This window comes from Arachis hypogaea, chromosome 11 (genome assembly GCF_003086295.3).
Source record: "Arachis hypogaea cultivar Tifrunner chromosome 11, arahy.Tifrunner.gnm2.J5K5, whole genome shotgun sequence".
NCBI classification, from domain to species: domain Eukaryota; kingdom Viridiplantae; phylum Streptophyta; class Magnoliopsida; order Fabales; family Fabaceae; genus Arachis; species Arachis hypogaea.
Genome location: NC_092046.1, coordinates 124,148,404 through 124,161,786, shown reverse-complemented (window position 1 = coordinate 124,161,786; position 13,383 = coordinate 124,148,404). Strand labels below are relative to the sequence as shown.

Below are 13,383 nucleotides of genomic sequence, written 5' to 3'. Positions count from 1 at the left end.
CTCATCTTGGAGCTTCCTCAATGTTTGAATCTCCAAAATTTCCAATTGATTGTACCAATCTTGGATGGAGTGTCCAACAAGCTATGAGCTCCCAACAAGAAAAACAAAAAGTAAACAAGATAAATATATTCACAATATCAACCAAAAAGCAATATATCCACATATCAACATATTCACAATAACAAAAATTAAGCAAGCAACATATGTACAATCACCAAAAATAAGCTATTCACAATATGCACAATAGCCACTAACATAACACCATTGCAACTCCTCGGCAACGGCGCCAATTTTGACGATAGCCAAATTGCATAGGTTAGGAATTTTCCATCAAAATAGAATTGGCGTTGTAAGTATAGTCATAACCCAACAATTGACCATCAATCAAAAGAATAGTCACAATCAACACAATAATAAACCGAGAGTATTTTGACTCCCAGGTCGTCTTCCCTAGGAGTTGCAATTAAGTGTCATGTTATTGGCTATGAGAGAAATGGGGATTGGATGACAAGAAAATGTAAATGACAATAAAATAAACAAGCATGCAATTAATTAAATGGAAAGCAAGTAAAGAAAGCAATAAAAGGGAAATTAAATGCTAAAAAGGACTCTTGGGAAGAAGTGGGTAGTTAGGGCTTGCTATCCTAGTTGTGGACCACAAGCATGGTAATTGTGTGTGGATTAATCCCAATTAGTCAACCTTACATCGAGGATAAGTCAACCAGGCATAATTAATCTCAATCCCTAAGTCCTAAGTTAACACTAGTGGGTCACTTAGAGTCAAGGAAAACCAAATTAACTAACAATCCTCACACAATGTGGAATGGACATCCACCACTCAAGTTCACCCAAACACCCAATTTCTCAACCAAGAGTGGGATAAACTAGACTAAACCAACCTAAGTATTTTATCAAACACTTGAGAGGCATAAAAATAAAGCATGGTAAAATAACAAGAAAAAATAAATGCTACATCTACCAAGTAAGAAAAGTAAAGATAGCAACTCAATAAAGTAATAAATGACATGAAAACATAAACTGCATTAAATGTAAATTAAAATAACAAGGGTGTGCATAGACATAAAAGGCAAGAAAAATGAAAAATTAACAAGATAACATAAGGAAATTAAGACAATAAAATAAAGAAAGGTAGAAGAAACTAGATGAAAACAAGAATTAAAAAGAGAAATTACATAGAAATTAAACTAAAAATCCTAGGTTCTAGAGAGAAGGGGGAGCTTTTCTCTCTAGAAAATGAACTACATGACTAAAATCTAACCCTAATTACTCCCCCTTTCACATGGAAAGAGGCCCTCTTTGATATAGCACTTAATCAGCTTCAGAAGGTCCAAAACTGGGCTCTGGAGGCCTAGAAATCGCCCCCAGTGATTTCCATTAAGTGAGTCACGCGCTGGAACCTGTGTATACGCACAGGTGTGTGCGTACGCACACATGCTGATTTTCCTTCTGTCTGTGGGCACAGGCTGAAATATTTTTCTCCTTTGTTTTCCTAATGTTTTCTCCCAATTCAATGCTTTTCTTCCACTCTTATCAAGCTATTCCAACCTATTACACCTGAAATCACTCATCAAAACCATCAAGCATCGAATGGAATGAAAGTGGGATAAAATTGATTAAATTAAGCACAAAATAGCAAGTTTTCTCAATTAAGCAAAATTTAGGGAGAGAACACAAAAGCATGCTATTTGGATGAATAAATGTGGGTTTATGTGATAAAATCCACTCAAATCAAACCAAAATATATCGTCAAATATGGATTCATCAACCAAACATTCAGAGACCTGCCAAAAAAATAGTAAATACCAGAAGTACTTCTCCTATCAACTCTATCTCCAGCAAAATCTGTATCAGAATAACCAACTATAGAAAAATCATCAGACCTAGGATATCATAAACCAAATTTGGATGTATCATGAACATATCTAATGATTCTTTTAACTATAGAAAGTTGTGACTATTTAGGTTGTGATTGGAATCTTAAACAAACTCCAACACTTTGCACAATATCAGGTCTAGAAGAAGTAAAATACATAAAAGAACCTACCATACCTCTATATCTTATTTCATCAACATCTTTCTCAGTTATATCCTTTTCCAACCTTGAATTCAAATATATTGGAGTGCCCAAAGGCTTGGCATTCTCCATTCCGAATTTCTTAACTAATTTCTTGGCATACTTCTCTTGATCAATAAAAATACAATTTGAAGTTTGTTTTCTTTGAAGCTTGATAAACCACTATTTTGCGGTTTATTTTGTATTGAATTGAGTGGATTTTATCAATTATTCATACACTTATTCATATAAATTTCATGGTTTTACAAATCCTTCCCAATTTTATGCTATGATTGAAAACATATTTTTTTGGCCTTAAATTTGCTAATTTTAATCCTCTCTCATTAGCATTCGATGTCGTGATATATTTGTTAAGTGTTTTCAAGGTTTATAGGGCAGGAATGGCTTAGAGGATAGAAAGGAAGCATGCAAAAGTAGAAGGAACACAAGAAATTGAGAATTTCAGATGCTGGTAGACGACGCGTATGCGTGACTAGTGCAACAGACATACGACGCGCACGCGTGGCTGACGCCTACGCGTGGCCAGGTGCAAGGTTAAACGACGTGTACGCGTGACTGATGCGTACGCGTGACTAGTGTCACGTGCCTCAATAAAGCGAATTCGCTGGGAGCGATTTTTGGGCTGCTTTTGACCTAGTTTCAGGTCCGAAAATACAGATTAAAGGCTGCAGAGTGAAGCTGGAAGGGGGATCATTCACTTTTCATTCATTCATACTTTAGGTTTTAGATGTAGGTTTCTAGAGAGAGGCCCCCTCCTCTCTCTAGGTTTTAGGATTTTTAGTCTTGTTCCTTCTCAAATTCAGATTTCTACCTTACTTTAATTTAGTTTTCTTCTACTTTTATTTGTTCTAGTACTTTACTTATCTACTTCTATCATTGACTCCTTTATGTTGCCAATTGAGTTTATGAATTTTACTTGTTTCCTTTAATCCATATTAATGCAAGTTATGTTTTCATGTTTAGGATTGCTTTGTTCTTCATTTGTTATTATTGATTCCTTGCAATTGTTGGTCTTAGATTTTACATTCTCTTATTACTTCTCTACGCTTTTAATTTGTGCCTTCCAATTGTTTGATAAAATGCTTGCTTGGATTTTAAATTAGATTTTTGTATTCTTAGCTTGGATTGAGTATTTAGAGACTCTTGAGTTATCAAAAGTCTTTTGTTGAATGGTAATTGGAGATTGCTGGTTAGCTTGAACTTCACCAAAGCTAGTCTCTCACTATGAGTTGACTAGGACTTGTGAACTCAAGTTGATTGTATGCACTTGACCTTCCTCCATTGGTTAGAGGTTAACTAAGTGAAGGCAATTTACATTTACCATCACAATTGACGATGATAATGAGGATAAGACTTCTAATTCTCCTTCCTTGCTAAGAGCTTTCTTAGTTATTAATTTATTTTCTCGCCATTTTACTTTCTTGTTTCTTATTACAAAACCCAAAAATATGCTTTTTCATAACCAATAATAAATACACTTCCCTACAATTCCTTGAGAGACGACCCGAGGTTTAAATACTTTGGTTAATTTTATTGGGTTTGCTTAAGTGACAAACAATTTAAACTTTGATTGAGGTTTAATTGTCAGTTTAGAACTATACTTGCAACGCGATGTTTTTATAAAAAATTTTACCGACATTTTTCCTCCCATCAAAGCCCAAGGAAAAAATGAAGTTCACACATCATACTCATGTCAAATTCACTAGTCATGAGTTTACTAAAATCATCACAAAGCAACTCATCGGCTGAACCAAAAATTATTTTATCAACATAAATTTGCACTAGCATGAAAGAATCATTAGAATTCTTAATGAAGAGAGTAGTGTTGGTGGTGCCTCTATGAAAATTATTTTTCAAAAGGAAAGAATTAAGTCTTTCATTACCAAGATCTTGGAGCTTGTCTTAAACCATAAAGTGCTTTAGAAAGCTTAAAAACATGGTTTGGAAATTCTTTATTTTCAAATCCAGGAGGCTGAGCCATATACACTTCTCTATCAATAATACTTTTCAAAAATGCACATTTCACATCCATTTGAAAAAGTCTAAAGCCACAATAGGCAGAATATGCAAGGAGAAGCTTTATTGCTTCTATTCAGGTCACTGGTGCAAAGGATTCATCAAAATATATTCCTTCCTCTTGATCATATCCTTGAACCACCAATCTTGCTTTGTTCCTAGCTATGCTTCCATCTTCACCCAATTTGTTCCTAAAAATCTACTTAGTAGCCATCACTTTCTTTCAAATTGGATATAGAACAAGTGTCCACACTTGATTCTCTCAAACTATTGTAGCTCTTCTTTCATGACTTTGACCCAAGAAGGATTACCAAGAGCTTCATTAACATTTCAGGGCTCTATTTGAGAAAGAAAGGCCAAATTATTTTTCTCCAACACCCTTCTTGAAGTGGATCTTGTGGTGACACCTTGGGAAGAATCCCCAATGATGAACTCTTAAGGATAGCTCTTTAGAAATCTCCATTCACGAGGTCTTGGTGATTTAGGAACAAATTCAAACAGATTTAGTTCAATGGTGCTGGTATTCCAAGGAATTTCACCAGTTGTAGGAGAAAGATGAGATTGTTTCCTGCAGAATTTTCTGCAGCAGCTGATTCAGGATCAGGTTGCCCAGTTCCACCTTTTTCTTGATTTTGGGCTTCACTTCTATTGCTTTTCACTTGATTGCCTGCATCACAGTCTTTCAACACACTTGAAACAATATTAGAATCACAAAATATAATATGTATGGACTCCTCAATTATTCTAGCATCTTGATGATAGGCTTTGCTAGTTGTGAAATAATTAACAAAGATACATTCATAAGATTTTGGATCAAATTTTTTCTAGATTTTTTTTGTATGTTTAAAATAAAGCATTTGCATCCAAAAATATGAAAGTAATTCAAATTTAGTGGATTTCCTTTCCAAAGTTCATAAGGGATTTTTTTCAAAAATTTTCTTATGATTGTTCGATTCAAGATGTAGCATGCCATGTTTATGGCTTCAGCCCAAAGGAATTTAGGAACTTTATTTTCACACAACATGGCCCTAGCCATTTCTTGAAAACTTATATTTCTTCTTTTCACAATACCATTTTGTTGGGGTATTCTTGGATAAGAGAAATTATGTGAAATTTCAAGTTCATCAAAAAAGGATTCAAAAAGTTAATTTTCAAACTCTTTACCATGATCACTTCTAATAGAAGCAATCTTTAAATCCTTTTCATTTTGAATTCTTTTGCAAAACACTTGAAAGGTAGAGAATGCATCATTTTTATGTGTAAGAAATAGAATCTAACAAAATCTTGTATAATCATCCACAATTACTAAGCAATAGTGTTTACCATATAGACTTTGAGTTCTAGTTGGACCAAAGAAGTCAATATATAGCAATTCAAAAGGTCTTTTAGTAAAAATGTCTTCCTTTGGTTTGATAGAATTCTTTGTTTGTTTTCCATTTAACAAGCATCACAAGTGATATATTTGTCAAACTTGATTTTAGGAAGACCTTTCACTAAATCCCTTTTAACAAGCTTGTTAATTTAAAATATGCTAGCATGGTCCAATCTTTTGTGCCATAGCCATTTTTCAGATTCTTTTGAATGAAAATAAGCTATATTTTAACTCTTAAGTTCATCTAAAGTGAAGCCATACATGTTACCACAATGTTTTGCCACAAACAACACTTCATCAAATTTTTCATTCAAAACAAGACATTCTATCTAATCTTTTAAAAATTACCAAGTAACCCAAATCACATAGTTGGCTAATACTCAAAAGATTGTGTTCCAATCCATCACTCAAGAAAACATTATCAATGAAAGTGGAGAGACCTTTACTAACTTTTTTAATTGCAATGGTTTTTTCTTTACCATCATCATCAAAAGTCACAAATCCTCCATCATACTTGTTGAGTTTGACAAAAAAAATATTGACTTTTCCGTGATGTACCTAGAGCATCCGCTGTCCAAGTACCATATGTCTTTCTTCTTCTTGGATGCTAGGCAAATATGTATACATTCTTAAGTAATATTAGGTATCCAAACTAACTTAATTGGATCTTTTGAAGTTAATCCATCTTGGTTATCCAAGAGCATTGAAATCACAAACAATCTTGTATGTTTTGTTTCCCACTACTCTTTTGACAATGAAGCATTGAAAGAAAGAATGACCATGTTTATTGCAAGTTGAACAATGATTTCTAAATGCATGATGTTAAAAATGATTAAAGGTTTTGAATTTTATGATTTTTGGGTTAAGTGCATCTCTTTTGATAAACCTATTTCTAGCATCAGCACCTCTTTTAGCCATATAGCTCAAATTAGAATTTTTGACACAAATTTAGTTCTTGAAGATGAGGCTTTTTTGTCAAAGTATGATTTTTCAAAAGCAACATCATTGTTAGCAAAATAACCCATACCATAATTTTTTGACAATTGTTTGGTCTTTGATGATGATGTATCTTTATCAAAAAATAGTTTTCCAAAACTAGCATTAGTTTTAGTGAAGTAACCTAAGCCAGAATTTTTAAATGAGGGTTTATTTCTTGAGGATGATGTCTCAGTTTTAGTGAATGATTTTTCAAAAACTGCGTCATCTTTTGTCACATAACCCAAACCAGATTTTTCAAACAATGGTCTTTGATTAGTAAGTAATTTGTCCAAGTTGCTGGAATTTTGTGCAAATTTTGCTAAATCATTTTTCAACCCTTTAACCATTTCATTTAATCTTTTGTTTTCAGCAATGAGTTCTTGAGAAGGATCAACCACATGCTTTCCTTTAAATTTTTCAATTTCAAATTTTAAAAATCTGTTTTCTTCAACAAGATCAATAGCATATTCGATTTCCTTCACTTTTTCTTTCAAAAAATCATTTTCTGCTTTCAAAGTTTCATTTTCAGACTTGTATTTATTGTATTTATTCAGCAATTTTTCAAAGTGATGAGTGAGATCATCAATAATAACATGTAAATCTTCAATGGACAAGTCAAAGTAATTTACCTTATCTAACTGATCATGACTAGCCAACAGATTTGTGCTTCGTATTCGGAGTCTTTATCCTCATCAGAACCCTTGAATCCATAAGTACTTTCTTCTTTTCTTTCTTTGCCTTGTCTTCTTTCTTAAGCTTAGAACAGTTGAACTTAAAGTGTCCTACCTCCTTGCAGTGATGGCAAATGACTTTGCTAAGATCTTTCTTTTGCTCCTTTGAACTTGATCCTTTGCACTTGCCTTTACTCCTCATTAGCCTTCTTATTCTTCTAGCAAAAAATACAAGTTCATCATCTGAAAAACTATTATTGGAGTCATCATCCAATGATTCAACTTTTGATTTTAGGGCTACTCCTTTCCTTTTTGTGTCTTGACTGGTGTGTGTGGTTTCATATGCTAGAAGTTGCCTCTCAACTCATCATAGGTTAAAGGACTCAGGTTTTTGCTCTCGGCTACCACAGTGGCTTTGGTTTCCCACTCTTTTGATAAGCTTCTAAGAAATTTTCTCACAAGTGTTTGTTTAATGTGGGTCATACCCATAGCATCCAACTGTTTATGATGATTGAGAACCTCTCAAACATCTGATCAATAGTTTCTCCATCCTTCATGGAAAATATTTCATACTCTTTTCGCAGTATATCAATACTTATTTCTTTGATTTGTTTGGTACCTTCGTGTGTGACTTGGAGTTTATCCCAAATCTCTTTAGCCGTCTTGCATCTAGATACCTTCTGATACTCCTCGAAGCTGATAGCACAATGCATCGAGTTGATGACTTTGGTATTTAACTCCACCTTCTTCTTGTCTTTATCATTCCATTTAGCTTCTTTAATTGGAATCACTACTCCTTCAGCCCTTGTCTTGGTAGAAACTTGAGAACCATTTACAATGATCTTCCATATATTGTAGTCAATGGATTGAATAAAGATCTGCATCCTTTTCTTCCATTAGGCATAGTTCTTCCCATTAAAGAAAGGATGCCTATTGTTTGACTGACCCTCTGTTAGAGTGTAGGTCACAGTGTTTGCACCCAAGTTGTTAGTCATTTGACCTTTTGATGAGCGGATAATTTATACGCTTTTTGGCATTGTTTTTAGTATGTTTTTAGTAGGATCTAGTTACTTTTAGGGGTGTTTTCATTAGTTTTTATGTTAAATTCACATTTCTGGACTTTACTATGAGTTTGTGTTTTTCTGTGATTTCAGGTATTTTCTGGCTGAAATTGAGGGACTTGAGCAAAAATCAGATTCAGAGGTTGAAAAAGGACTGCTGATGCTGTTGGATTCTGACCTCCCTGCACTCAAAGTGGATTTTCTGGAGCTACAGAACTCGAAATGGCGCGCTTCCAATTGCGTTGGAAAGTAGACATCCAGGGCTTTCCAGCAATATATAATAGTCTATACTTTGGCCAAGAATAGATGACGTAAACTGGTGTTCAACGCCAGCCTTCTGCCCAAATCTGGCGTCCAGCGCCAAAAAAGGATCCAAAACCAGAGTTGAACGCCCAAACTGGCACAGAAACTGGCGTTCAACTCCACAAATGGCCTCTGCACGTGCTACACTTAAGCTCAGCCCAAACACACACCAAGTGGGCCCAGGAAGTGGATTTATGCATCAATTACTCACTCATGTAAACCCTAGTGACTAGTTTATTATAAATAGGACCTCTTACTATTGTATTAGACGTCTTTTTGACCATCTTTGAATGCATTGTTCTTAGACCATAGGGGCTGGCCACACGGCCATGCCTGGACCTTCACTTATGTATTTTCATACGGTAGAGTTTCTACACTCCATAGATTAAGGTGTGGAGCTCTGCTGTTCCTCAAAGATTAATGCAAAGTACTACTGTTTTCTATTCAATTCTTCTTATTTCTCTTCTAAGATATCCATTCGCACCCAAGAACGTGATGAAGGTGATGATTATGTGTGACGTTCATCATCCTTCCCCCTTATGAACGCGTGTCTGACAAACACTTCCGTTCTACATGAATTAAGCTAGAATGAGTATCTCTTAGATCTCCTAACCAGAATCTTCGTGGCGTAAGCTAGAATGATGGCGGCATTCAAGAGAATCCGGAAGGTCTAAACCTTGTCTGTGGTATTCTGAGTAGGATTCAATGATTGAATGACTGTGACGAGCTTCAAACTCGCGAGTGCTGGGCGTTAGTGACAGACGCAAAAGGAGGGTGAATCCTATTCCAGCATGATCGGGAACCGACAGATGAATAGCCGTGCCGTGACAGGGTGCGTGAGCATATTATTCACTGAGAGGAGGGGATGTAGCCACTGACAACGGTGATGCCCTTGCATAAAGCCAGCCATGGAAAGGAGTAAGACTGATTGGATGAAGATAGCAGGAAAGCAGAGGTTCAGAGGAACGAAAAGCATCTCCATTCGCTTATCTGAAATTCCTACCAATGATTTACATAAGTATCTCTATCCCTATTTTATTATATAATATTCGAAAACACCATTATCACTTTATATCTGCCTGACTGAGATTTACAAGGTGACCATAGCTTGCTTCATACCAACAATCTCCGTGGGATTCGACCCTTACTCACGTAAGGTATTACTTGGACGACCCAGTGCACTTGCTGGTTAGTTGTATCGAAGTTGTGACAATTATGTATTGAGATCAGAGCACCAAGTTGCTCACGTTGCCGGGGATTGTTTGAGCCTGGACATCACAATTTCGTGCACCAAGTTTTTGGCGCCGTTGCCGGGGATTGTTCGAGTTTGGACAACTGACGGTTCATCTTGTTGCTCAGATTAGGTAATTTTCTTTTTGTTTTGTTTTCAAAAAAAAAAAATTTTCTTTCAAAAATATTTTCAAAAATCTCTCATCTGTTTTCGAAAAAAAAAATAAAAATGTTTTCAAAAATTTATTCAAAATTTTTAAGAATGAATTCTAGTGTTTCATGAAGCATGTGAAGCCTGGCTGGCTGTAAAGCCATGTCTAAATTCATTTGGACTGAGGCTTGCAATTTGTTATCAAGAGCAAATTAGTTGTTGCTCATCCACCTGCTGCTGATCCATGATCACCTGCTGAAGCTTGGCTGGCCATTGGCCATGTCTAGTGTTTTGGACTAGAGCTTTCTTTGAAAGCTTGGCTGGCTAGTGAGCCATGTCTAATTCCTGGACTGAAGCTTTAGACTAACATGGCAAGATTCCTGGAATTCATATTAAAAATTTTTGGAATCCTTATTTTTCCTTTTAATATGCGAAAAATATAAAAGAAAAATCCAAAAAAATTAGAAAATCATAAAAATCAAAAATATTTTGTGTTTCTTGTTTGAGTCTTGAGTCATATCATAAGTTTGGTGTCACTTGCATATGCATCTTGCATTTTTTCGAAAATATCATGCATTCATAGTGTTCTTCATGATCTTCAAGTTGTTCTTGGTAAGTCTTCTTGTTTGATCTTGATGATTTTTTGTTTTGTGTCTTTTCATGTTTATCATATGCATTCTTGAATTCTTAGTGTCTAAGCATTAAAGAATTCTAAGTTTGGTGTCTTGCATGTTTTCTTTGCATTAAAAATTTTTCAAAAATATGTTATTGATGTTCATCATGACATTCAAAGTGTTCTTGGTGTTCATCTTGACATTCATAGCATTCTTGCACGCATTCATTGTTTTGATCTAAAAAAAAAAATTCATGCATTGCATATTTTTCATGTTTTTTCATAAAAATTTCAAAAATCAAAAAAAATATCTTTCCCTTTTTCTCTCATCAAATTCGAAAATTGAGTTGACTTTTTCAAAAACTTTTAAAAAATCAAGTTGTTTCTTATGAGTCAAATCAAATTTTCAATTTGAAAATCTTATCTTTTTCAAAATCTTTTTCAAAAATCAAATCTTTTTCAAAATTCTTAGTTATTTTCGAAAATTCCAAAAATATTTTTCAAAAATCTTTTTCTTATTTTTATACCAAATTTTCGAAAATAACATAATCAATTAATGTTTTGATTCAAAAATTTGAAGTTTGTTACTTGCTTGTTAAGAAAGATTCAAACTTTAAGTTCTAGAATCATATCTTGTGATTTCTTATGAATCAAGTCATTAATTGAGATTTTAAAAATCAAATCTTTTTCAAAATTAGTTTCAAAAATATCTTCTTATCTTATCTTTTTCAAAAATATGTTTTCAAAATATCTTTTCTAACTTCCTAACCTCTTATCTTTTCAAATTTGTTTCAACTAACTAACTAACTTTTTGTTTGTTTCTTAACTTTTTCAAAACTACCTAACTAACTCTCTCTCTCTAATTTTCGAAAATATCTTCCCTCTTTTTCAAAAATTTCTTTTTTATTAACTAATTATTTTTATTTTTTATTTTTGATTTCAAAAAAAAAATTTACTAACATTTTTCAAAAACCATTTTTCAAAAATCACTAACTCTTTTTCAAAATAATTTTCGAAAATTATCCCTCCCCCATCCTATTCTATTTATTCATTCATATCCTAACATCTCATCTCACATCTCTTCCATCCGTACAGTTGTGTTTCTTCCTTTACATCACATTCTTTGTCTCCCCCTCTTTTCTTCCACTCACAAAGGGATCCCTATACTGTGGTATAAAGGATCCATATTATTATTACTATTTTTTCTGTGCCATCTTCTTTGTCATATGAGCAGGAGCAAGGACAAGAACATTCTTGTTAAAGCAGATCCAGAACCTGAAAGGACTCTGAAGAAAAAATTAAGAGAAGCTAAAATACAACAATCCAGAGATAACCTTTCAGAAATTTTCGAACAGGAAAAGGAGATGGCAGCTGAAAATAATAATAATATAAGGAAGATGCTTGGTGACTTTACTGCACCAAATTCCAATTTACATGGAAGAAGCATCTCCATTCCTGCCATTGGAGCAAACAACTTTGAGCTGAAACCTCAATTAGTTTCTCTGATGCAGCAGAACTGCAAGTTTCATGGACTTCCATCTGAAGATCCTTTTCAGTTCTTGACTGAATTCTTGCAGATATGTGATACTGTTAAGACTAATGGAGTAGATCCTGAAGTCTACAGGCTCATGCTTTTCCCTTTTGCTGTAAGAGACAGAGCTAGATTATGGTTGGATTCTCAACCCAAAGACAGCCTGAACTCTTGGGATAAGCTGGTCACGGCTTTCTTAGCCAAGTACTTTCCTCCTCAAAAGCTGAGCAAGCTTAGAGCTGATGTTCAAACCTTCAGACAGAAAGAAGGTGAATCCCTCTATGAAGCTTGGGAAAGATACAAACAGTTGACCAAAAAGTGTCCTTCTGACATGCTTTCAGAATGGACCATCCTGGATATATTCTATGATGGTTTATCTGAGCTATCAAAGATGTCACTGGACACTTCTGCAGGTGGATCCATTCACCTAAAGAAAACGCCTGCAGAAGCTCAAGAACTCATTGACATGGTTGCTAATAACCAGTTCATGTACACTTCTGAAAGGAATCCTGTGAGTAATGGGACGCCTATAAAGAAGGGAGTTCTTGAAGTTGATACTCTGAATGCCATACTGGCTCAGAACAAAATATTGACTCAGCAAGTCAATATGATCTCTCAGAGTCTGAATGGAATGCAAGCTGCATCCAACAGTACTCAAGAGGCTTCTTATGAAGAAGAAGCTTATGATCCTGAGAACCCTGCAATAGCAGAGGTAAATTACTTAGGTGAACCTTATGGAAACACCTATAACTCAACATGGAGAAATCATCCAAATTTCTCATGGAAGGATCAAAAGCCCCAACAAGGCTTTAATAATGGTGGAAGAAACAGGTTTAGCAATAGCAAGCCTTTTCCATCATCAACTCAGCAACAGACAGAGAACTCTGAACAAAATGCCTCTAATTTAGCAAATCTAGTCTCTGATCTATCTAAGGCCACTGTAAGTTTCATGAATGAAACAAGGTCTTCCATTAGAAATCTGGAAGCACAAGTGGGCCAGCTGAGTAAAAGGATCACTGAAATCCCTCCTAATACTCTCCCAAGCAATACAGAAGAGAACCCAAAAGGAGAGTGCAAGGCCATTGACATAAGCGCCATGGCCGAACCTGTGAAGAGAGGAGATGACGTGAATCCCAAGGAGGAAGACCTCCAGGGACGTCCAGTGATCAATAAGGAGCTTCCCTCTGGGGAACCAAAGGATTCTGAGGCTCATCTAGAGACCATAGAGATTCCATTGAACCTCCTTATACCCTTCATGAGCTCTGATGAGTATTCCTCTTCAGAAGAGAATGAGGATGTTACTGAAGAGCAAACTGCCAAGTTTCTTGGTGCAATCATGAAGCTGAATGCCAAATTATTTGG

The 13,383-nt window shown here is 35.0% G+C and overlaps 1 non-coding gene across 1 annotated transcript; it reads right to left on the bottom strand.

Moving 5' to 3' along the window:
* Positions 1 to 12,250: 12,250 nt before the first annotated feature.
* LOC112724671 (small nucleolar RNA R71) lies at positions 12,251 to 12,358 on the bottom strand. The gene has a single exon (XR_003163824.1). It is a non-coding gene; the product is annotated as a small nucleolar RNA R71 (small nucleolar RNA).
* Between the last annotated feature and the right edge of the window lie 1,025 nt (positions 12,359 to 13,383).